This window comes from Pseudorca crassidens, chromosome 12 (assembly GCF_039906515.1).
Source record: "Pseudorca crassidens isolate mPseCra1 chromosome 12, mPseCra1.hap1, whole genome shotgun sequence".
Taxonomy (NCBI): domain Eukaryota; kingdom Metazoa; phylum Chordata; class Mammalia; order Artiodactyla; family Delphinidae; genus Pseudorca; species Pseudorca crassidens.
The window spans coordinates 26534221-26560804 of record NC_090307.1 but is presented as its reverse complement, the minus strand read 5'-3'; the positions used below and the strand labels follow the sequence as shown (position 1 = coordinate 26560804).

The 26584-nt window shown below is 43.1% G+C and overlaps 1 long non-coding RNA gene across 1 annotated transcript in view; it reads left to right on the top strand.

Annotated features, from left to right (window-relative positions):
- LOC137203307 (uncharacterized) overlaps positions 1-19095 on the top strand; it is an 88768-nt gene extending 69673 nt beyond the window's left edge. Inside the window, exon 4 of the long non-coding RNA XR_010933042.1 lies at positions 18424-19095. This is a non-coding gene — a long non-coding RNA (uncharacterized lncRNA). The remainder of the gene's footprint in view (positions 1-18423) is intronic.
- Positions 19096-26584: the final 7489 nt, after the last annotated feature.

Genomic DNA, 26584 nt, shown 5'->3' with positions numbered 1-26584 from the left:
GTTCATGACAGATGAGGAAACTGGTCCAGAGAGTGATTTGGACCGAAAAGGAGTGATTTACCTAAAGTTGTACAGCTAAGTGGCAGACCAGGACCAGAATAACCAGTTTTAACTGACGTCTGTGTCTGAACCATGCTTCCCCTTGTGCTTCATGTATCTTTCAGCTTATGGGTGTGAGCTGTGTGTGGCTGTGTGTGTGTGAGTCTGAGTGTGTGCTAGTGTGTTCTTGCCTCCATGGGTATGGGGGGAGGGGGAAGCTGTGCTGGGGCAAGTGACAGCAGTGGGAGAGGAGCGGGCAGGGGGCATTTCAGCTGACTGCCTCTTCCCACATCCGTCCTGCTCATGCCTCCTGGCACCTTCAGGCCCAGCTCCTTGCATGTAGGCTCTGCCGATCCCTGGTCCTGGCTAATCCGCTTTCATAAAGCATCCCTTCCCCCATCATCTCTGACAATGGAGAGGAAAGATTGAACCCTTAGGCCATCATTCTGACTCTTTTTTTTTCCCACATGTAGTTCTCTTGGTCCAAGTCCCAGCTGACCATCTCTGTGACTGGACATCTTTCTGTGGCTTGAGCTGAGATGGGGACTTGATGGGGTGGCAGATGGGGTAAGAGGGAGAGGACGGCTCACACAAGACCGTGGGCAGGAGACTGACCTGGTGACATGCCTTTGTGTGTCTCCAGGAGGAAGTGGACACAAAAACGTCACTTGGGAGAGATATCCATGACACCAGAAAGGAAAAGGGATTCCCACTAGAACACTGAAAAGAACCCACTGGGCTGTCCTGAGGCCTGGGATTCCTCCTCATGGTTTTGTGGGTGGGTGTCCCTGATTCTGGCACCAGCTAGCTGTGACGTGGGGTCAGGAATTGCTTCCCTTGGTTAGCTGTCTTAGATATGCTATCCAGGAACTCCCACAGGACTTTAGTAAGTCCTTTCATATTTTAGCATGAACTTCATCTTTGGGTATTGACTGCACAAAGATGCAAGTGTCAGTTCCCACTTATCATCCACCTGCCAGAATGGACACCATAAAGGACTTTTCACTTGTTTGCCCCAAACCACTGCTTCCTAACAGCGTCCATTACAATTACCTGGGGGCTCTAAAAAATTAATTTTATATAATATGAAAAAATGTAAAAAGCTATACAGTGACAAATCTTCCCTATCCCCCATAGTGCATTTCTCCTCACTGTGTTAGCACTGTTAGTGGCTCTGTGGTACCCTCTCAGAGTTTCTCATAAAAGCAAATATTAAAATAGATTTTTATTTTCTTTCACCCACCCAGTTTTGTACAAAATATAGCATACTGTACACATTGTTCCACATTTCACTTTTTTCCTTAATATATTTTGGATTTTTTTTTTCTTTGTGGTGCGCGGGCCTCTCACTGCTGTGGCCTCTCCCGTTGCGGAGCACAGGCTCCGGACGCGCAGGCTCAGCGGCCATGGCTCACGGGCCCAGCTGCTCTGCGGCATGTGAGATCTTCCCAGACCGGGGCACGAACCCATGTCCCCTGCATCGGCAGGCGGACTCTCAACCACTGTGCCACCAGGAAGCCCTACCACTGCAAGATATAGGTGTATGGGGGGAGAATTCAAGAATTTCAGATCCTCAGACTCTAGCCTAGGCTGATTGAATCTGAACTTCTCAGAGACTTACATTTTTAGAAAACTCTCCAGGTGATTATAATGTAGACAAAACTCATAACTAGTTGTCTAACCTACATAAACCATTTTGGTCAGCTAGGATGGTGTCCTTCCTCTGCCTTTCCTGAACAATTGTGGTAGGCTGAAAAATGGCTCTCCAAGATATGGTCACTTCCCAGTCCCTGGGACGTGTGAATATTACCCAAGATGGCAAAGATGTGACTGAGTTCAGGATCTCGAGCTGGGGTGATTATCCTGGATTATCCAGATAAGCCCTAAATGCAATCACAGGTATCCTTATGAGAGAGGGGCAGAGGGAGATTGCAGACAGACATGGAGGAGAGCACGTGAAGATGGAGGCAGAGATTGGAGTGATGCAGCCACAAGCCAAGGAATACTGGCTGCCACTAGAAATGGGAAGAGGCAAGAAACAGATTCTCCTTTAGAATCGCTGGAGGAAGCGTGGCCCTGCTGACCCCTTGATTTCTGTCCTGTGCTGCTGCTGTCATACTTCTGGCCTCTAGAAGGGTGAGAGAATGAACGTCTGTTGTTTTGAACACTAAGTTTGTGGTAATTTATTCCAGCAGCCTCAGGAAATGAACACAAGCATCTACACACGTTTCTGCTGCTAGAGAGCCTTTGCTTAGTGTCTTCCTCCTAGAGGAAAGGACACCTAGAGTCCTTTTCCTCCTTCTCTGTGCCTGTTGGTACTCTTCTAGTCTTTAAAGCTGACCAAACTCTTACCTCCTCCATGAAGGATTCCTGGACAGCCCATCTCTGACCTGCTATAAGGTCTATTGTTGGTTCCCATAAATGGTCTCGTATTTTCAGTTAAGCTCTTGTGTGGGTCTGGGTTTCCTCTGGAGACTGTATGCTACCTGTGGCAGGGATCTTTCTTGCTGTTGTTCTAAAGCCTGCGTGGTGGGGTATTACTTATGGTTCTAGGTAGTTTCACTGTAAGAATCTTTGCCATGGGCAGTTTAAACAGAGGCAGTTTCACTGCACAATTGGCCATAAGACAGTTTTGCCAGGAAAGATAAAATAATGAAAATAAAATAAAGAGGGACATTAAAAAGAATATAATGAAACACAAAAAATTAGTAACAAAACTTTTAAAAGATTTTATTGTCAAAAAATGAAAACACAAAAAATATTTGAATACATTTAGAATGTGTGTAGATTCATGGCTAAAGTTGTATTTGGGTATATCTTAGAGAAAGTGATAATACTTCCTTTCTCAAAGTCAGTCATTAAGAATTTAGGATCTAATGTTGGATGTAAATTCTTCACAATGTTAAAAAATTTGCTGAAACTGTCTCCAGATTTCCCTGGAAGTAAAACAGACAGATGAGGGATGCTATTTCTTATCAATACATGTAATATATATAACTGGTCATACATATCTGGTCTATATTTCAGTGTTCCATCACATGCCTGGTCCTTATATTTCACTAAGTCACGTAAGCCAGATTCTGCACCAAATACCAAAATTCTGTCTACATCATGTTCTCCACTATTAAACAGCAAAGTTTTTTTTCACATTTTCAAGAAAATTATATTCATCAGGAATCACGTAAACGTTTCTTTTTGGGGGGATAGGAGGCGCTTAACTCTTCTTTGGCCTCCAACTGCTAATATTGAGTGACGAATTTGGTACAGACAGCCACCTTTTAAAATTTGCCATAGTTTGGTGAACTTTTGGTTCTGACGGGTGGGAGAGATGACTGTGTTCACGAAGGATCTTTAAACTGGCAAGTGATCGTTTTCTGGTATAGTATGCAGCTTGGCTTTACACTCTCTTATTTCACACGTCTGGTAAGTTTCCTTATTACCATATTTTCTATCAAGTCGATCTACACCTTGACTGGTTTGACCAAACTGTTAACCAGTTATTTTAACTTTTACAGCAAAATTGCCTTACTGCCAATTAGTTTTGTGATGAAACTGCTTATGGCAAAGATGTTTCTGGTGAAAATACCAGAAATGACTACTCACAGAGGACTTGGGGGCCATTGGTAACCTGATTGTATATATTCCTCCTCCCTCTCCCTCTTCACCCTGCCATATATCGTTGGCTTCCTTTTGTTTGTAGAGTTAGAAAATACTCAAGTTAGAAAGTGTTATGGCTGGATCGTCTACCCCCCAAATTTATACATTGCAGTACTAATCCTCAGTGTCTGGAAATGTGACTGTATTTGGAGAAAGGGCCTTTGAAGAGTTAACTAAGATAAGATGAGGTCACATGGCTGGGCCCTAATCCAATACGACTGATGTCCTTAAGAGGAGATTAGGACACAGACACACACAGAGGAAAGACCACGTGAGGGCACAGGGAGAAGTGGCCATCTGCAGGCCAGGGGGAGAGGCTTCAGGGGAAACCGAAGCTGCCGACACCTTGATCTTGGACTACTGACCTCCAGAACTGTGAGAAAATAAATTTCTGTTGCTTAAGTCTTCCAGGCTTGGTACTTTGTTACAGCAGTGCTAGCAAACTGGTACAGAAGGGGCCTGCCTACTCTAGGAAGGAATCCCTTTACAGCGTTTCAGAGAGCCTTGGCCTGGCTACTGTCAGCAAAGAGGAGCCCACCACTTCCTGTGGCAGTCCATTCTATTGTTGGACAACTCTAGGTCACATTCAGTGCAGTTCAGTCACGTTCGATGTTTCCTGCATATCTACCTGGTCTTAGAAACTGGTTGAGTGGTGAGGACACAGTCCTTGTCCTCTGGGAATTCACAGCTTGATGGGGACAGGAGAAAAGTCAACAGCAATAAGGACTGGACAAGAGATTAACCTAAGTGCGAAGGGAGCCTTGTGGCAGGATCCCTGGCCCATCCTGGGAGGCAGTGTGAGGGTGACACTGTGGCCCCAGAGGTGGAGATATTCAGTGGCATGTTAAAAAATCTGTATTAGTTTCTGTAGGCTGCAGTAACAAATTACCACTACCCTGTGGCTTAAACAACAGAAATGTATTCTCTCACAGTTCTGGAGGCCAGACGTCCGAAATTAGTTTCTCTGGGCTGACATGAAGGTGCCAGTAGGAAGGTGTTCCCGTTGGAGCGTCTAGGGATGAATCCATTCCTTACCTCTTCCAGCTTCTGGTGGCTGCTGGCATTCCTTTGCTTGTGGTCACTTCACTCCAGTGTCTCCCTCTGTCTTCACGTTGCCTTTTCCTCTTCTGTCTGTGTCAAATCTCCCTCTGCCTCTCTCTTATAAGGATACAAGTGATTGCATTTAGGGTCCACATGGACAATCCAGGGTAATCTCCTCATCTCAAGATCCTTAATCACATCTGCAAGGATCTTTTTTCCTTATAAAGCAACATTTATAGCCTTCCAGGGGAGGGATCAACACGTGCAAAGTCTTCCTCCTTCTGTGGAGGAAGCAGCATGAAACCTGCAAGCTCTCTCTTTCAAAGGGACAGCCTTCCGGATGTGAAGAAAAGAGACGTGTTCCTTCTAAATCTCATTTGCCTAGGTGGGACCTCCTCAGTGTCTCTGTTGATTCTTAAGAGGCTGTTCCCACTCAGGGTGTGGACTTCCCAGATGGACTGGAGGTCTCTTGTCCCTGGCGTCTCACAGTGTGTGCTCATGCCAGACCCTCCCAGCATGTTTTGGGACAAATCTGATCCCTTGGGAAAATCATGTGAGAGATGTTATGTTTTGGTGTCTTCCTCCTTCCGTGGTGCTTTGCCTCTGCTCTCTTCAGAAAACTTCACTCTTTTACTGGACAAACATTTATTCAGCTCCATTATGTGTTGGTCCTGTTCCAGGTACTGGGGATAGAGTGTTGAATGAGACAGGCAGGTCCATGCTCTCCTGGAGCTTATCTTTTAGGGAGGAAAGGGAAAGGATACACTAGTGAACAAATAACAAGATCACTTTGCGGTACAGCAGAAATTAACACAACATTGTAAATCAACTATACGTCAATTAAAAAATATTAAAAAAATAACTGAACAAGAGAATTTCTGACAGTGAGGGGTGCTACAAAGACAACAGCACAGGGTGATGGGATAGGAAGTGGGTGAGTTTACGTGGGGAGGTCCTGGAAGACCTCTCAGCCAGGTGGCACTGAGGTGGGTCAGGGTGACAAGAAGGAGCTCAGCACAGGTAATTCTGGGGTTGAACACTCAAGCAAAGACCCTGTGGAGGGAAGAGCTGGTGAGCTAACGGAACAGATGTGAGAGAAGGAGGTGGGAGAGGATGACATTGGAGCCACAGGAAGGGGTCAGCTCGTGCAGGACATCGAAAAGCAGCTTCAGGACTTCAGCTTTTACTCTAAAGGACCCGGGAAGTTGTATTAGCTGGGGCTCACCCAGGTGTAGAGGTAGCAGATGTCAGTATCAGAGGGCAAATGGGTACATGAGTGTGGCCCTCAGGGGCTCTGATAGTTAATTTTATTTGTCAACTTGACTGGACTAAGGGATGCTCAGATAGCTGGTAAAACATTCTTTCTGGGTATGTCTGTGAGGATGTTTCTGGAAGAGATTAGCATTTAAATCAGTAGCCTGAGTAAAGAAGATCCCCCTCCCTTCACCAGTGCAGGTGGGCATCATCCAATCTACTGAGGGCTTGGCTAGAACAGAAGGTGGAGGAAGCATGGATTCACTCTCTCTGTTTGAGCTGAGACATCCATCTTCTGCCCTCCGACATAGGCGTTCCTGGTTCTTAGCCTTCGGACTCAGACTGGGACTTAGACCACCGGCCCCCTGATTCTGGGGCCTTTGGACTTGGACTGACCTACACCACTGGCTTCCCTGAGTCTCCAGCTTGCAGACGGCAGATTCTGGGACTTCTCAGCCTCCATAATTGCATGACTATGATAAATCTCCTTTTAGCTCTCTCTCTCTATCCCATTGGTTCTGTTTCTCTGGAGAACCCTAACTAATACAGGGACCTGAAGATATACATCTGGCAGTTACAGACACACTAGAAATAGTTAAAAACTTGGGCCTGAATAAGGTCATCCAAGGAGTAGAGACGGAGATGAGAAGAGATTCCTTGACTGAGCCCTGAGTGGCCGATATTTAGAGATCAAGCAGAGAAGCAAGTCTCAATGAAGGGACAGAGAAGGCGAGCCGGGTGAGGCAGGAGGAAAACCAAGAGGGAAGACCATATCTCAAGAGTGGTGGGTCGTCAGCATTCGCCTGTCCTCTCTCCCCGTCAGGAGAGTTGCTGACGAACGAATTCCTTTGGGTTGTGTATTCTCCTGGGTGAATGTTTTGGGGAGGAATCAAAACCTTGAGTAAGGGTTGCAGTATGAACGCCGTACTGCAGAGAGGGTTTTCCTGCCGTGTCTCTGGTCTTTGTCATGTCAATTTCTAATCTTTGTGAGGCTAGCCTTTTGGAGGTAGAGTCAGGAGACTGAACCAGATTGGCAGAGAGGAGCTCAGGATGCCATGTTTATAACCATTTAAAAATTAAACTCAGCCTGTGACATGGGTGTTTAGAGAGTTACTCCTTGTATTTTGATAAGTTTGCCTCCCATCATCCTGTAGCACCCATGTTGCTTCTGCCTGGACACCTGCCATTGTCTCAAACACCTTTCAGGCTGGGAATTAACAATCCAGACATTTCTTCCCCCAGCTAACCCTCCAACACCACCAACAAAACTTTTTGAAAACTATGTCACATGCAGTTATAAATAGTTCTACAGAAATTCAAATACAGATTTGATCCATTTAACCCCTGTGTGAATGGCAGGCTTGAGTCAGGGGATGCTGGACTATGACTTTAAGGCTTTTTCAACTTCAGAGCCTGTGATCCTATGACAAACCTGGTTAAAATGATTGAATGATGACCAGGTAAGGATTCATAAGTGCAGCCGTGGCACAGGATTTCTTAATCAGCAGAATCTGTCATCGCTGTATCATCAAAGTGATGTTAGCATGGCTGTAGGCCAAGGCCTCCTTTTTGTGAGCTGACCATCTATGCATCCTTTCCTTAAAACTACCCGTGAGATGAAGATCTAATCCTTTGGTGTGGCATTTAAGACCCACCTCAGTGTGGCCCCAACTTCCTTTTGCTGAGTGATATTGATGCTGCCTCTTCCCACACCTGTCCTCATCCTCCCCACCTGACACTCTAGACTCTGCCTGTTCCTTCTCCCCTCGTGCTTTCCACCCACTGTCATCCAGGACCTCCTTGACTACTTGCCTGGTGACCGCTTGCCTCCACATCCAAGAGGACTTTCTCCTTTGCTCGCAGCTGGATCTGCTCTGCCTCCCCACAGCCTGTGTTTCCAGTTCCTGGGCTCTTCTCCAACCTCTGCTGTGTTCACCCTTCCATGCGTAGCCTGTCATGAGATGGCACATTTTGTAAACACACTGCTATTTTCTGGCCCATCTTCCTGTGGCATGTACTTATTGTGCTTCCCCAGCTGGTGTCTTTGCCTCCCACATGGACCCCTCCTCTCTCTGCTCTTCCAACAAGTCTCTCAAGGGCTCCTTTTCCAAGAGGATGGCCCTACTGCATCAGCCTTGAGTAAGCTTTTCTTTCTCTCCACTTACTCTCTGTAACTTTCATTTGGCCTGTATCCCATGCTGTTTATTGACAGCTTTTGTATTTCTTTGAACACTCCTATTGTTTGACAATTCTATGGATGGAATTGTGTCACTTTGAAATTTATATGTTGAAGTCCTAAGCCCAATGTGACTGTATTTGGAGATAAGGCTTTTAGGACAAAATTGAGGTTAAATGAGGTCATAAGTGTAGAGTCCTAATCTGATAGGATTGGTGGCCTTATAAGAAGAGGACTCTCTCTCTCTCTCTGTCTGTCTGGACCAAGGAAAGTCTGTGTGAGCATGCCATGAGAAAGTGGCCGTCTACAAGCCAGGAAGAGAGTCTTCACCATAACCTGACCATCCTGACACTCTGACCTTCGACTTGCCAGCCTCAGAACTGTGAGAAAATAAATTTCTGTTGTTTAGGCCACCCAGTCTATAGTATTTTGTTACGGCAGCCAGAGCAGACTAAGACAATACATTTTAGCATGTTTATGTCTTATATGCCCCCAAAACTGCCATCTTAGGTTGGGACTGTTTTTTTTAACATTTAAATTGAAGTTTAATATGCATATAGAAATATACATATATCATAGGTATGTAGCTTGCTGAATGTTTACAAACTGAGCACACCCATGTGACAGCATTGGGTCAAGAAACAGTGTATCACTAGCACCTCTGCAACCCCCTTTATGCACCTTCCAGGCTTTGCCAGCCCTCAGAGCAGCTACCAGTCTGACTCCTGACATAGATTAATTTTGCCTGGTTTTGTACTTTATGTACACAGAGTTACAGAGCAAACTCCAAAGTGATAGAACTTCTTTGCACTCTCATCAGCGTGTGTGAGAAGATTTATTTTTTATTCTCCTTTATTCCACTTGCACAGGGAGAATTAGATACAGGGTATTTCCTGGTGGTACAGTGGTTAAGAATTCGCCTGCCAATGTAGGGGACATGGGCTCGAGCCCTGGTCCGGGACGATCCCACATGCCATGGAGCAACTAAGCCCGCGTGTCACAACTACTGAGCCTGCATGCCTAGAGCCTGCGTGCCACAACTACTGAAGCCTGCATGCCTAGAGCCCGTGCTCTGCAACAAGAGAAGCCACTGCAATGAGAAGCCCTCACACCACAACGAAGAGTAACCCCCACTTGCCACAGCTAGAGAAAGCCCATGTGCAGCAACAAAGACCCAATGCAGCCAAAAACAAACAAACAAACAAACAAATAAACATTAAAAGGAAAGAAAAGAAATGCTCATTGGATGAGTAGAGAGAGAAGGATTTTCTTGGGGTTCAAGCATTAGTGGACCCAAGGGTACATGTATGAATGAGGTAGGTGGGCTTAATCGGGACCTCAGCCTCCTTGCTGTCAAAACATACAGGAACCCTCCTTAGCTGTTGAAAAAATGCTCCTTTTCTGTTGTTTGAGTCCTGGTTGCAGAGGTGTGCTCCCATCATTGAGTCCTGGGTTTCCTGATTACCTTATTAACCATCTGAAATGGAAATTCATTTGGAGAAGAATGTGTCACTGCAATGACATGGAACCTCAGCTCTTTCCTCACATCAGGCATTTCTACACAGTAAGCCAGAAAGTTGGAAGGAAGTTAGAGGCAAGGAAGAATCAATCATGCATGCAGCCTTGGAAGCCATGTTCAGAGGATGACTACTCCGTTCCAGGGCCACCTGGAGAGGAGGAGAGAAATGGCAGGAGGGAGGAGGGCCCATTGCCTCAAGCAACTCTGACCACTTGCATTCTCTATGAAAGCAATTTACACCTCAGCAAAGCCCCCAGAATTCAGAAGAGGAGTGACGAGGCTAGTGGGAACTGCTAACTATGTGAAAAGTAATCAGTTCAGTTAGAATATTGAAGTTCTTGCAAGGAACCTCAGAGAATTTATAATTCCACTGTTCCACACAGAAGGAAACTTCCAGCATCTTCTCATCCCCCCTTCTCTGGATACGCACCAGGTTTAATGCTCCTTCTAAAATCCAGAAGAAGGCACTGAAAGTGCAGGTGTGGTCTGTCTAATACACAACACAGAGGTGTCTTCACCTTCCTTGATATGGAAAGTAAATCCACCTAAATATTTTAATTTACTTTCTTTTTTGGCAACTTTGTTACATTGTTAATTCACACTGAGTTTATGGTGAACTGAAAAACTCATCCACCCCTTATCTTCTCAGTATAAGCTGTTATCTTGGTCTGTTTAGGCTGCTTTAACAAACTACCCTCAACTGGATGGTTTTAACCACAGATATTTACTTCTCACAGTTCTGGAGTCTGGGAAGTCCAAGATCAAGGGACCAGCAGATTCAATGTCTGGTGAGAACCTATTCTTTGTTTAGAGACAGCTGTCTTCTTCTTGTGTCCTTATATTGTGGAAGGACGACAAGGGAGCTCTCTGGGGTCTCTTTCATAAGGGCACTAATCCCATCCACAAGGGGTCCATCCTCATGACCTAAGCACCTCCTGAAAGTCCCACCTCCCAATACCATCACATTGTGAATGTCTTCAACATAAGAATTTTGGGGGACATGAACATTTAGTCTGTAATAGCTGCTGTCTTTCCCAGTTGGCCCCTTTGCAACTGTCATTGTTTTTAGCTTAATGGCAACACTTACATTTATCTTTGTTTAATTTCATCTTGAAGATTTTGGCCTAGATCCTCAATTTGACCTTCAAGGTAAACTGAAGTTCTGTTTATTTCCTCTCTTAAATTCTCAAATCCTTCCACTTTTTGTATATGCTTTCTTGCCTGTTTCCTCACCTGGAAGTCTCTCTCCTCTTTCTCTCCACACCCCCATTACCAGCCTTAGCTTAGGTAATTCCGGCTCATACTTTAGAACCCAGCTCAGATTCCCTTCCTCCAGAAGATTTCCCTTGTACCTTCATGTTAGGTCAAGGCTCCCAGCTCTATGCTTTTATTGCACCCTGAACATCTCCTTTTGTTCCTTATCACAACTGTGTTTATGTAATTCATTGAGCAATGTGTTTAGTTTCTGATTCTCACTGTAGACTGTCAGCCCCATGAGGGCTTGTACCATGACTGTCTCATTCACTGCTGCAACCCCAGGGCTTAGCAAAATATTCACAGCTCTTGTTTAAGTCATGCAATCTGTGGTGTTTTGTTATGGCAGCCTAAGCAGACTAAGACAGCTTTCATTTAAAGAAAGGAGTCTATGGCCAAAAGTAAAAGCTTGAGGACCCCTGCTCCAGTCTAACCCATCCGTTCTGTAAATGAAAATGTTGATTAGGGTAAGATAAGTTGTTAGTTGATAAGACTGGGACTAATTCTGGTCCTTGCATAGTAACCGTTCTATAAATGTTGTCTTTAATAATAATGTTATTGAGCTTCCCTGGTGGCACAGTGGTTAAGAATCTGCCCGCCAATGCAGGGGACACGGGTTCGAGCCCTGGTCTGGGAAGATCCCACATGCTGTGGAGCAACTAAGCCCATGTGCCACAACTACTGAGCCTGCGCTCTAGAGCACGCGAGCCACAACTACTGAGCCTGTGTGCCAAAACTACTGAAGCCCGCGTGCCTAGAGCCTGTGTTCTGCAACAAGAGAAGCCACTGCAATGAGAAGCCCATGCACTGTAACAAAGAGTATCCCCACTCGCCACAACTAGAGAAAGCCTGGGTGCAGCAACGAAGACCCAACGCAGCCAAAAGTAAATAAATAAATTTATATATAAAAAATGTTATCAATGACCTTACTATTATTAAGACAAGGGGAAAACAGCTTTGTAGGGTGGAAACTGAAGCATAGATATTTAGGACAATGCTCAGTGGCCTAGCAGGAGAAGAACGTGGAAGGAATAATGAGAACTGTGATAGGAAGGGATGAGTAAGGTGAGTGGGATCTTTGTTACCCAGAATGTTTTGGCTGTTTGGGCTCTTGAATGAAGTGAGGGGGCTTTGAAACACAATCTCAGTGTAATTCAATCCAAGATTCTAAGCTCTACTAAAACAATGGAAAAAAGAATGGAATCCTAGGCTGGGCTGGGAGAAAGTTACAGGGAGTGGGTGTCCCCACAGTGTCAGACTCAGAATTAGAGTCTCCCCATCAACGATGGGTGCCTCAGCTTTCGAAGGCTCTAGCAGAGACTGGATGCCCAGCAGCTGGGGATGTGTCTAAGGAATTCCTGCTGTGCATGGGATGCTGGATCAGTTCTCCTGCTCATTGGAAGTTTCTAAGATTCTATGTAAAGAACCTGATCTCCTAACGTGGGTCTTTTTAGGAGGTGGAGGCGTGGAATGAGAAATGGGTCAGCAAGAAATGGAATGAGGAATAGACTTTGAGGATGGGGTGATTATGAACTAAAGGAGTGAGATATCGGGGGGGCACAGGGAGGGACAAAAAGGCTGGATTGACTCAGGGAGGAGATATTGGTCTTGGGGTTGAAGCCAGAGGTAGGAGAATATGGTAGAATGTGGCTCTCCCTGGAGACTGTCAGAAAGTTGAATTGATTGGTGCTCAGTCTTGGGGGATTAGGAGCAATTCTGCCTGAGGCAGAGGGTTGGACCAGGTGACCTCTCAAGATTTCCTTTCTTCTGATGATTCTGGGAAGACATTTCTCATTGTCTTGACAGTCCTGAAATGTCTTTTCTTAATGGGAAATTTATCTGCTGGATTCAATTTAACTGTTGCATTTGTATTTTGTACATGCACCTGCCCTGGGGCAATGGTTACATTTTAAATAAATCAAATCAATAAATATGATACACTTCATTTTAATCATTACATAATGCAAAAAATTATGATAATGCCACATTAAGTTGCAAATTAAGACATGCAAAAGTAAGGAAAAGTGGAAATGAATGTTCTCCCAACAACATTAACTCCCCTGCCTTGTGATGTATAATAAAGTCTATGTTTATATCTGCCTACCTAGCAGTCTCTCATTCAGCACAGACCAATGTGGGGGATTATTGCCATTATGCACCTTAACTTTTGTGTCTGATGGCTTGTTGTAAATGTGCCATATTAAATAAAGCATTAGCCTGACTCCTGCCAGGAAGAGAGAAGTGTGTGACGGTGGGAGCACAGGCTTTGCGAGGACTGCCTGGGTTAGGATCTCAGTTCTGCCTCCGAGCAGCTATGTGTCCTGCTCAATTTACTCAGCTCTCTGGACTCTTGTTTCGTCATCTGTAATACACAATTATAAAATAAAAATTAAAAAACTTTTTTGTAGCATCCGGGCCCTTTCCCTCCCTACCCTCCCTGCCAGCATCAACCAGGGCAGTCCCATTTTTATTGGTTTTATTGTAGTTCACTTATAATTTCATTTTGAAGAAAAAGATTGTGCTGCTTGAAAAAATTTCCCAATCATCACTCTAGTCCTAATTTTCCAGATGAGGAAGATCAGGGAGGTAAAGCAACTTACCCAAGATCACACAGCTGATTACTCTCAAGGAGACCTCCACCCCAGGTCAGCAACTTTTCAATTGACCTTTCTCTTGCCCCCAAATGAAAGCTCCCTTCTGGTTAGTGCCTTGTTCCTGGCCGGCACTTGATGCAGAAGGGCAGACTGGCTGTATGCATGCAACATATAGGAGGTCCCCAGCGCAGCAAGGGGTGATGGGAAAATCTTAGGTGTTAGAGTAAGGTGGATGCAAATTCTATCTCCACCAGGTGCTGCTCTGCGGCCTTGGATCATTTTGAATCTCAGTTTTTTCTTCTGAAAAATGGTGGAAAAGAATCCAACCTTTTAGGATCCAATGAAACCATCTATGTAAAACACTGGTCACAGTGCTCAGCTCCTTGGAGCTGAAGTTTAGCTGAAGTTTCAAAACATGCTCTGATTTAAATAGTTATGTTTCCCCAATTTCCCCTGGAGCTGCCTCAAGAATTTCACTATTGAAATTTCCTCAGTAGTGATACATTTGAATAGGTTAAGCATTTTTTTTTTCTCCCCACTAAATAACCTTACCTCTCTTTTCACCTGTGGAGAACTGGGAAGAGAACCACGCTTGAGGCCCCAACGCCTTTAATGGCTCCCATTGCTTGTGGGATTAAGCAGAACACTACTCTTTACAGCCTGTCAGCATTCCAGAGAGGGCAACCCACTGCTCTCTCAACAAGTCCTCAGTTTTGGCATCTCTCTGCCTTTGCCCCTGCTGCATCTTCCTCCTGGAAGACCCTCTGCCCCTTCTCTCTTGTACTCCCTTCCCCATTGACCTGCCTCTGCTTGTCAAACCCAGTCTGCCCTCAAGGCCTATGTCCTCCTCTATGAATCTTTCCAGATTGACCCTGAATAATGGGCCATCTTCCGATTTCTGTCCCCGAGCCCCTCTTATGCTTCCTGAATGACCATTGTTTTATTCTCCCATGTTAGGTAGTGTAGTCCTGCACCACTAGGTTCATAGTTTCTTGAGAACATGAGCTACATCTCACTCATCTTTATTGCCCTTGTAATTATGATAAGCATAGAGCCTTCCATGCTGGATAAATACTGAGTTGAATCATAACTAAGTGTTCTTCACATTATGATCATTTTCATATTACAGGAGATGCTGGAGCAGGAGAAACGTGCTGCGTGCCTGGGGGAGGGGGCAGGGCTGGGGGACAAGGAGAGGTTCACAAAGGCCAAGATGAATGTTGAAGCCCAAGCTTTTGGGCACTCACAATCTCGCCAAAGGTGGGATCTGCAAAAATGCAACTAAGAGCCTCACCAAAATCAACCAGGGCCTGGGAGAAAAGAATGTTGGTTGTGTTGTTTACTGTTTCATTACTTCTCTGCAATCTTTGGAAACCCATCAGTGTCATTATCCCAGCCTCTCACCAGGACCTGGAGTTTTTGAGTCCCATGGCTGGCATTATTTGGGCTCAAACTAGAGAAAACATAATTATTGCTCTTCCTGTTTGTTTTATTCAAAGTCTACTGAATGGGGTTCATAATCACACTTGGGCTGCACCCCAAGGAGCCTCATGGGTTTTTTTTGTTTTTTTGTTTTGCGGTACTCGGGCTTCTCACTGTTGTGGCCTCTCCCGTTGCGGAGCACAGGCTCCGGATGCGCAGGCTCAGTAGTTGTGGCTCACGGGCCCAGCCGCTCCACGGCATGTGGGATCCTCCCAGACCGGGGCACGAACCCGTGTCCCCTGCATCGGCAGGCAGACTCTCAACCACTGCGCCACTAGGGAAGCCCCGGAGCCTCATGTTTTATAGATCCCACTTCCTGTGAAGGAGGGAGTGGGTGCAGGATTGGAGAGGTGACTTCCTGTTTCATAAAAGGGGCATGAGGAAGGATAGGAAGATCATAGGTTCACCAAGAAACGAGGCTTTTATGGGCAGAGTCAGGGCCGAAGGTGACACCAAAGAGACAGAAGATACACAACCTGTTCCTCAGGAACTGATGCTGAATCGGGTCCTGACTTGGTTAATTTGCTCCATTGCAGGGATTTATTGGGTGCTGGGTACACACACAAAACTGAGCTAGAACAAACCAGTTTTGACCAAATTATGCTGGTATTCAGTCTCCAGTGCTGCCGCTTGTCCTATTGTGTTGTCTCCTCCCTTTCACTTATTTCCAGGTATCCAGGAGTGTTTCGCTTGCATGTAATCCAGGCTGCAGGCCAACCATGTACGCGTCCTTCCAGCCTTTAGGCCAGAGCCAAGGCCCTCCCTAAGCAGGCTCCATGCTGCCTCCCTAGTTTATTTCCACGCTCCTCCATTCACGGGCACCGCCTCTTTCCCTGGTCTCTACTGTCCTGCCTTGGCTCATGGTATTCCATTTACTCACTCCTCCCTTCCACTCTTCCTTCCTTTATCAAAAAATTCTTATGCTAACATTTTCCTCTGGCCTTGACGTCATTCCCTGCATCTCTCCTTGTCTAAATCCTTATCCTTCCAGTTCTTTCTTTTGTTTTTTCAATTTTTATTTTCTTTAGATTAAGAATATTTAGTTAAATTCTTAAATATTCTGTTTACAAAAGTTCAAAAGTTACTTAGATTCAAAAAAATATCCTCCTTCATCCTCTCTACCAAATTAAGAAAGATTGAGATATGATCGACATATGACATTATATGTTTTTCAGGTGTGCAGCATAATGATTTGATATTTGTATATACTTTGTGAAATGATCACCACAATAAGCCTAGTTAACATTTATCCCCACATATAGTTACAATTTGTTGGCTCCTTTTTAAATTGAAGTACAAGTGATTTATAATATTATATTAGTTTCAGGTGTACAACATAGTGATTCAATATTTTTATAGATTATACTCCATATAAAGTTATTATAAAATATTAGCTATTTTCCCTGTGCTGTACATTACATTCTTGTAACTTATTTATTTCATACCAGTAGTTTGTACCTCTTAGTCACATCTTCTTTATCTCATCTGTTGATGGACACTTACATTGCTCCCATATCTTGACTATTGCAAATAATGTTGCTATGAATATTGGGGTGCATATATCTTTTCAAATTAGTGTTTTCATTTTCTTTGGGTATATATCCAGGAGTGAAATTGCTGGGGATCTATTTTTAATTTTTTTGAAGAACCTCCATACCGTTTTCCATAGTGGCTGTACCAATTTACATTTTCATCAACAGTGTAGGAGGGTTCCTTTTTCTCCACATCCTCACCAACACTTGTCTTTTCTTTTTTTGGCTGTGCTGGGTCTTCATTGTGGCATGTAGGCTCTTTGTTGCAGTGCACAGGCTTCTCTAGTCGTGGCGCATGGGCTCTCTAGTTGTGGCGTGCGGGCTTATTTGCCCCACGGCATGTGTGATCTTAGTTCCTTGACCAGGGATTGAACCCACATCCCCTGCATTGGAAGGCGGATTCTTAACCACTGGACCACCAGGGAAGTTCCAACACCTGTCTTTTTGATGATAGTCATTCTGACATGTGTCAAGCGATACCTAATTCTGGTTTTGATTTGCATTTCCCTGATGGTTAGTGATGTTGACCATCTTTTCATGAGCCTGTTGGCCAACTGTATGTCTTCTTTATAAAAATGCCTATTTAGGTCCTTTGCCCATTTTTAAGTCCAGATTTTTAAAAATATTGAGTTGTATGAATTCTTTATATATTTTGGATATAACCCTTTATTAGACATGTCATTTACAAATATCTTCTCCCATTCAGTAGGTTACCTTTTTGTTTTGTTGAAGGTTTCCTTCACCATGCAATAGCTTTTAAATTTGATTAGGCCCCATTTGTTTATTTTTGCTTTTGTTTCCCCTGTCCAAGGAGACAGATCAAAAAAAAAAATTACTGCTAAGACCTATGTCAAAGAGCATACTGCCTATGTTTTTCTAGGAGTTTTATAGTTTTAGTTCTTACAGTTAGCTTTTTAATCCATATGGTGTGAGAAAGTGTTCTAACTTCATTCCTTTACATGTTCTTTTACCTGTTCAGTTTTTCCAGCACCACTTACTGAAGAGACTGTCTTTTTCCCATTGTATATTCTTGCCTCCTTTCTCATAGATTAATTAACCATATGGGTGTGGGTTTATTTCTGGGCTCTCTATATTCTGTTTCATTGGTCTATGTGTCTGTTTTTGTGCCAGTACCATACTGTTTTGATTACTGTAGCTTTTTAGTATAGTCTGAAGTCAGGGAGTGTGATACCTCCAGCTTTGTTCTTTTTTTCTCAAGATTGCTTTGGCTATTTGAGGTCCTTTGTGGTTCCATACAAATTTTAGGATTATTTGTTCTCATTCAGTGAAAAATGCCCTTGGTATTTTGATAGGGATTGCATTAAATCTATAGATTGCTTTGGGTAGTATGGGCATTTTGACAATATTAATTTTCCCAGTCCATGAACACTGGATATCTTTCAATTTATTTGTATTGTCCTCAAGTTCTTTCATCAGTGTCTTACAGTTTTCAGAGTACAGGTCTTTCACCTCCTTGGTTAAATTTATTCCTAGGTGTTTTATTCTTTCTGGTGCAATTGTTTTCTTGAATTCTCTTTCTGATAGTTCATTTTTAGTGTATAGAAATGTGACAGCTTTCTGCATATTAATGTTGTATCTTGTAACTTTACTGAATTCACTTATTCTAATAACTTTTTTTTTTACATCTTTATCGGAGTATAATTGCTTTACAATGGTGTGTTAGTTTCTGCTTTATAACAAAGTGAATCAGTTATACATATACATATGTTCCCATATCTTTTCCCTCTTGCATCTCCCTCCCTCCCACCCTCCCTATCCCACCCCTCCAGGTGGTCACAAAGCACCGAGCTGATCTCCCTGTGCTATGCGGCTGCTTCTAATAAGTTTTTTTTTTTTTTTTTTTTTTTTTTGCAGTACATCAGCCTCTCACTGTTGTGGCCTCTCCCATTGTGGAGCACAGGCTCTGGACGCACAGGCTCAGTGGCCATGGCTCACGGGCCTAGCCGCTCTGCGGCACGTGGCATCTTCCCGGACCGGGGCACGAACCCATGTCACCTGCATCGGCAGGCGGACTCTCAACGACTGCACCACCAGGGACGCCCCTCTAATAAGTTTTTGGTAGAGTCTTTAGGATTTCTATATATAATGTTATATCATCTGCAAATAGTGACAGTATGTCTTTTCCCCTTTCAATGTGCATGCCTTTTATTTCATTTTCTTTTCTGATTGCTGTGGCAAGGACTTCCAATACAATGTTAAATAGAAATGGTGAGAGTGCACATCTTTGTCTTGTTCTTGATCTTAGAGGAAAAGCTTTCAGCTTTTCATCATTGAGTGTGATGTTAGCTATGGGTTTGTCATAAATGGCCTTTATTATGCTGAGGTATGTTCCCTCTATACCCACTGTGTTGTTGAGAGTTTTAATCATGAATAGATGGCAAATTTTGTCAGATGCTTTTTCTGCATCTATTGAGATGATCATGAAATTTTAATTTTTCATTTTGTTAATATGATGTGTCAAATTGGTTGATTTGTGGTATTGAACCATCCTTGCATTCCTGGGATAAATCCAACTTGATCATGGTGTATGATCCTTTTTATGTACTGTTGAATTCAGTTTTCTAATATTTTGTTGAGGATTTTTGCATCTATGTTCATCAGGGATATTGTTATGTAATTTCCCTTTTTTGGAGTGTCTTTGTCTGATTTTGGTATCAGAGTAATGCTGGCCTTGTAGAATGAGTTTGGAAGTGTTTTCACCTCTTTAATATTTTGAAAATAGTTTAAGAAGGATAGGTATCAACTCTTCTTTACATGTTTGGTAGAAATTCCCTGTGAAGCCATCTGGTCCTGGACTTTTGTTCGTTGGTAATTTTTTGATTACTGATTCAATTTCAATACTGGTTAACCATCTGTTCGTATTTTCTATTTCTTCCTGATTCAGTTCAGGAAGATCGTATGTTTTTTCCAGGTTGTCCAATTTGTTGGTGTATAACTGTTCATAATATCTTCTTATGATTGTTTGTATTTCTGTGATATCAATTGTAATTTCTCCTCTTTTATTTCTAATTTTGTTTATTGGAGCCCTGTCTCTTTAAAAGAAAATTAACCTGGCTAAAGGTTTATCTATTTTGCTTACCTTTAAAAAAAAAATCTCTTAGTTTCATTGAACTTTTCTTTTATCTTCTTTTTCATTGATCTCTATTTTATTCACTTCTGCTCTGATGTTTATTATTTCCTTTCTTCTGCTGACTTTGGGCTTTGTTCTTTTTCTAATTCTTCTGATGATTGTTTATTTCAGATTATTCTTGTTTATTTAGGTAGGCTTCTACCTCTCTAACTTCCCTCTTAGAAGTGCTTTTGCTACACCTCAGATTTTGGAAAGTTGTATTTTTACAGCTTTTTCTAAAGTTATTTTCTGATTTCCTCTTTGATTTCTTCATTGACCTATTGCTTTTTTAGTAGCAAGTTTAGTTTCCATGTGTCTGTGTTTTTTTCATTTTTCTTCCTGTAATTGATTTCTAATTGTGGCCAGAAAACATGCTTGATATAATTGCAATATTCTTAAATTTATTGAGACTTGTTTTGTGGCCTAGCATGTGATATATCATGGAGAAAATTCCATGTGCACTTGAAAAGAATGTGTAGCTGCTGTTTTTAGATGGAATGTCTTATAGATATCTATTAAGTCCATCTGGTCTAATGTGTCATTTAAGGTCACTGTTTCCTTATTGATTTTTGGTCTGGATGATCTCTCCATTGATGTAGTGCAGTGTTAAAGTCCCCTACTATTATTGTATTACTGTCAATTTCTCCCTTTATGTCAGTTGATATTGCTTTATACATTTAGGTGCTCCTATATTAGATTCATATATGTTTACAAATGTTGTATCCTCTTCTCAGATTGACCTCTTTAACATTATATAATGTCTTTCTTTGTCTTTTATTATAGACTTGGTTTTAAAGTATACTTTGTCTGACATAAGTATTGCTACCCCAGCTTTCTTTTCTTTTCCATTTGCATGGAATATCTTTTCCCAGCCCTTCACTTTCAGTCTGTGTGTCTTTATCTCTGAAGTGAGTCTCTTGTAGGCAGCCTATGATTGGTCTTTTAAAAAATCGAATCAACCACCCTATGTCTTTTGATTGGAGCATTCAGATCACTTAAACTTAAAGTGATTATTGGTAGGTATGAACTTATTGCCATTTTGTTACTTGTTTTCTGGTTGTTTTTGTAGTTCTTCTCTGTTTTGTCTCTCTTATTTTAGTCAATTCCCTTGTGGTTCATGCTTTTCTTTAGTGTTGTGTTTGGGTTCCTTTCTCTTTAATTTTTGTGTATATATTATAGTTTTTAATTTGTGGTAACCATGGAATTCATTTAAGTTGACCTGTAACTATATCTACTTTTTTAAAATTGATAATCATCTAAGTTCAAACACATTTTAAAAGATCTGCATTTTAGAATCTCTCCTCCTACAACATTTTATGTTTTTGATGTCATATTTTACATCTTCATGTCTATTCCTTAATTGTTTATTGTAGTTATAGTTGATTTTACAATTTTTGTCTTTAATCCTTTGTATTAGCTTATTTAAGTTGTTGATTCACTGCCTTTACTATATATTTGCCTTTACCAGTGAGATTTTTCCCTTCATGTATTTTCTTATTTCTTTTTTCTTTCTTTTTTTTTTTTTTTTTTTTTGTTTTTTTGGGTTTTTTTTTGCAGTACGTGGGCCTCTTACTGCCGTGGCCTCTCTCGTTGTGGAGCATAGGCTCCGGATGTGCAGGCTCAGCGGCCATGGCTCGCAGGCCCAGCCGCTCCGCAGCATGTGGGATCTTCCTGGACCGGGGCATGAACCCGCGTCCCCTGCATTGGCAGGTGGACTCTCAACCACTGTGCCACCAGGGAAGCCCTTCTTATTTCTTGTTATGGATCTTCTTTTTTTTGGTCACAGAAGACCCTTTAACATTCCCTGTAAGGTTGTTTTAGTGGTGATGAATTCTTAGTTTCTGCTTGTCTGGGAAACTCTTTATCTCTCCTTCAATTCTGAATGATAATTTTGCTGGGTAGGGTATCCTAGGTTGTAGGGTTTTACTTTCAGCACTTTAAATATATCATGCCATTCTCTTCTAGCCTGCAAAGTTTCTGCTGAAAGAGTGGCTGATAGCTTTATGAAGGTTCCCTTGTACGTGACTCTTTGTTTCTCTCTTGCTATCTTTAAAATTCTCTTAATCTTTAACTTTTAATTATGGTATATCTTGGTGTGGGTCTCTTTGGATATATACTGTTTGAGACTCTTTGTCTTTCCTAGACCTGGATATCTGTTTCCTTCTTCAGATTAAGGAAGTTTTCAGCCATAATTTCATCAAATACATTTTCTGCCTCTTTTCCTCTCTTCTCCTGCTGGGACCCCTGTAATACAAATGTTTGTACCGTTGGTGTTTTCCCAATGAGCCCTTAAACTATCCTTATTAAATTGTTTTTTTCTTTTGCTCATCTGATTTGCTGATTTCCACTCTTCTATCCTCCAGGTCACTTATGCATTCTCCTGTATCATGCAATCTTCTGTTAATTCCTTCTAGTGTGTTTTTTATTTCAGTTATTGTGTTCTTTAGCTCTGATTCATCCTTTTTTATATTTTCTAGTTCTTTGTTGAAGTTCTTACTGTGTTCTTCTATTATTCTCCCGAGTTCAGTGAGCATTTTATTACTATTACTTTGAACTCTTTACCAGGTAAGTTATTTATCTCCATTTCATTAATATATTTTCCTGGGGTTTCATCTTATTCTTTCATCTGAAACATATTCCTTTGTTTTTTCATTTTGTTTGACTTTCTCTGTTTGTCTCTATGAAATTAGGTGAAACAGTTACCTATTCCAGTCTTGAAGGTGTGTCCTTGTGTGGGAGCATCCCTATGCAGGCTGCATGTGCCCAGTGGCTTTGGTGGGAGAAATGAATCTGAAGTGAGTGCTGGCCATATCCTCTCCTGGGTTGCGCTGGCAGCCACTACCTTGATGGGAGGTAGGGCTGGAGTCAGAGGTGCTAGAGCCAGAGCCAGGTGTGAGCCAAAGCTTTTCCCAGGCACAGTGGTGGTCACCACTCTATGGGGGAGGGGGCAGGGCCAGGGCCCAAGGGGCTGGAGCAGGAAACTTGAGGGAGTTGGACTTTTCCTTTATGTGATTGCAATGTCTGCCTTGGCTAGAGGCGGGGTTGGGGTCCAAGGGGTTGGACCCACTCTTCTGATCTGGCTCTGCTTTTTCCTTGGTACTCACATGTGCAAAGGCAATGATGGTCTCCACCTTAGAGGGGAGTAGTGCTGGAGCAGAAGGGGATGAAGCAGGAGCCCAGTGCAGGCTGGGGTACGTGTTGAGGCCATCCTGGCAAGCTGACCAGAGCACTAGGCAGTTTTCAATCTGGGGCCTCTGTGCTGGGACTGGAAGCAATCAAGTCTGTGTGCATGCTCTTCAAGAGTGGACTTTCAGTTTCTTTACAGCCTTCTGGTAAACCTCACTGGTTTTCAAACCAGCTAAGGGAGCTTGCCTTCCCTGTGCTGAACCCCAGAATTGGGATGCCTAATATGGAGCTCAAACCTTTTGCTCCTTAGGGAAGTTCCCTGAGCCTGTGATGTCCCCCTCATCTTCTGGATCACCCACGAGGGGTACAGGTCCTGACTAGATTGCTTCCCCTACCCCCCTACTAGACTCTGTGTGGTTATTTCTTTATAGCCTTGGTTGTAGAAGAGCCATCCTGCTAGTCTTCATGTTGTTCTCAGTGAGAGTTGCTGTATATGTAGCTGTAGCTTTGATGTGTTTGTGGGGAGAGGTGAGCTCAGGATTTTTGATTCTGCCATCTTGATCCTGCTTCTGGTTCCTTCTTAAAGCTTTTACAGTCAATCATCTCATCACCACTCTTTCTTCTGAGGTTCTTTCCCATTTTTATCTCAAACTTCAAACAACACCGTCCTTATTCCACACTCAGCAATTCTTGATTGAGTGTCTCTGCTGCCTAGGGAATGTTCCAGATGATAACATAGAAACAGACAATGCACAGCACAGACCCTCAGAGCAGCTTACAGTCCAGTCTTGATTTGGTCTCTTTTTACAAGAGTATTTAAAAAATATATAAAACATAGTACATTGATGTAAAACATTCAGACAGTACAGAGTCTAAAAAGTGACAAACCAAAGCACAACTTTGTGGAGCTTCTGGGTTGGTGAACATGTGGAGGTGCTGGGAGAGGGCAGAGAATCTCTACCCACCTTCCTGCATTCCTTGTCCTATGCATTTCTTCCATCTGGCTGTTCCTGAATTATATCCTTTTATACCAAACTGGTATAATGACATGATTGTCTATGAAGAAAATCCCAATAAATCTACAAAAAATCTCCTGGAACTTATGAGAACTAAGAAAAGAACAAATGAAACTCAAACTTAGCAGAAAGAAGGAATCAACAGAAATCAAAATAGAAATAAATGGAATAGAGACTAGAAAAACGATAGAAAAGATTAAAAAAAGAAGAGTGGATTTTTTGAAAAGATAAACAAATTTGAAAACACTTTAGCTAGACTAAGAAAAAAGAGAGAAGGCTCAAATAAACTAGAAAATGAAAGAGGAGACATTACAACTAATACCACAGAAATACAAAGGATTATAAGTGAATACTATGAACAGTTAAACACCAACAGATTGGATAACCAAAAGAAATGGATAAATTTCTAGAAACATACAACCTACCAAGACTAAATTACGAAGAAATAGAAAATCAGAACAGACTAATAATGACTCATCAAAAACTTCCCAACCAAGAAAAGCCCAGGACCTGATGGCTTTACTGATGAATTCTATGAAACATTTGAAGAAAAATTAATACCAATCTTTCTCAAGCTCTTCCAAAAAATTGAAAAGAAGGGAAAACTTCCAAAATCATTTTATGAAGCTGGCATTACCCTGATCCCAAAGTCAAAAAAGGACACTGTGAGAAAGGAAAATTACAGGCCAATATTCCTGATGAATATGAATCTAAGAGAGTAGATCTTAGTCATTCTCAACACACACACACACTCGCGTGTGCACACACACACACACACACCAGAAACTAGGTGAGGAGGTGATGGATGGGCTAATTAACCTGACAGTGGTAATCATGTCACAAAATATGCATTAATATATTAAATCATCACACTGTACACTTTAAATATATACAATTTTATCTGTCAATTATACCTCAATGAAGCTGTAAAAAAAAAGCATTTCTTTCTTTTCTCCTATTTCTACTCTCCAGAGGTAACTGGGGACACCAGTGTCTTCTGTGTTTCTTCTAGAAACATTCCAGACTTTTGCATTTTTTTCCTAATAATTTTGTGTGTGAGTCCCCATTTCCCAGTTGGATCACAAACAGCCAGACAAGGAGACTTAGTTTTCTCTCATGCCCCCCACATCACCCTTCACAGACCTGGGCACACAGGACCTGTCCAAATAGATGGGCATGAAATTCAGGGACAGAGAAAATTCTTTGGGGAACTTGTACAGATCTTAGTATTTCCTGTGTGTAGCTTTTTGTCCCACCTAGGGGATAAGCTCCTGGAGGGCAGGGCCACCCAGACTGTCATCAGATTCCTCTTCCAGGCCCATGACTCTTCTGGGTTGCCTCCTCCCAGGCCAGAGCTTTTGGGTGGGTCCCAGGAGTTCAAGGCATCCCCCGGCCCAAGCAAGGGCAGCTCCAGCCTCAACATCCCGCATCTGGCCACTTACATCACTTCGCTTATATTATCAAAGAAATCTCAGAGCCCAAACACCTTTGCTGGCATGACACATCTTGTAAGAAATGCAAGGGGCCCCTTTCCCTTGATGTGGTATTTGGTGGACACCCAAGAGAGAAAGCTGAATGAGAGAGACGGAGAGGGAGCTGTGGAGAGCAGGCGTTTCAGAATGAGTGATGTGCAATGTTCAGGGTTCAGCACATGACAAAATGATTCTCGTTAAGTATTTAGAGCCCACCATCTATCGTATGGTAGGTGTGGACAGCCAGGTTGGGATGTCTGCCTTTCTTTCTGAGCCACCGAGAGAGGGAAGGGTGGGGCAGCCTTGGGCCAGTCTTTGGATGGTGAATCTGGGGGTGGCCCCATCATGGGGGTCCCTGCAAGGAGTGGGACCAGGCTGAGCAGGAATCCCCATCTTTGAGACTGCTGGCATTCAGTGCCATAGTGGTGGTGGCTCTAGGGCTCTCTATAGGTAGAAGACAAAGAACAATCACCCCTGATAATACAATCTCAAATAAGATGATGTACAGGCAGGCTAAAGCCATTTGCTTAGGCACAACAAGCCAAAGGATGGTGAGACCTGGGGAAGAGAGAGGCTGTGTCTGGAAAAAAAGTCCCTTAGCTCCCAGAGGAATAAGTTTTACTCCCTCTCCAGCTTTTCCCCTTTGCTGAAATATCTCCCTCTCTCCCAAGCCAAGTCTAACTGTTCATTGTCTGCCCAGCGATGGCTGGCCTCCCCCAGCATGGCCTGCTTGCCCGATGCCTGGACACCACCTCCAGCACTGGACGCCTGACCTGCACCGCTGGACTCTGGGTTCTGAACGGCATCCCCTGACCACCAGAGTCTGTCTCCGCTGCCCTATTCAAGGAAGCCAAGCATGCCGGTTGCTGAAGAAGCGATTCTTACCCCATTGGCTTGAATGAGATTATCGTCAGAGAGATACTGAGGAGAAAGCAGAACAAAAAAGATCTAAGTAGGGCTTCCCTGGTGGCGCAGTGGTTGCGAGTCCGCCTGCCGATGCAGGGGCCACGGGTTTGTGCCCCGGTCCGGGAAGATCCCACATGCCGCGGAGCGGTTGGGCCCGTGGGCCATGGCTGCTGGGCCTGCGCGTCCGGAGCCTGTGCTCCGCAATGGGAGAGGCCACAACAGTGAGAGGCCTGCGTACCGCAAAAAAAAAAGAATAGATCTAAGTAAAAAAAGAACAAACCAGACAATCATGGAGCAGAGGCAGCAGATCTGGGCGGTCAGCGGTGTGGGCCTGGTGTCAAATGCACTGGGGTTAAACCCTGGCCCTGCCGTTGAAGAGCTGGTCA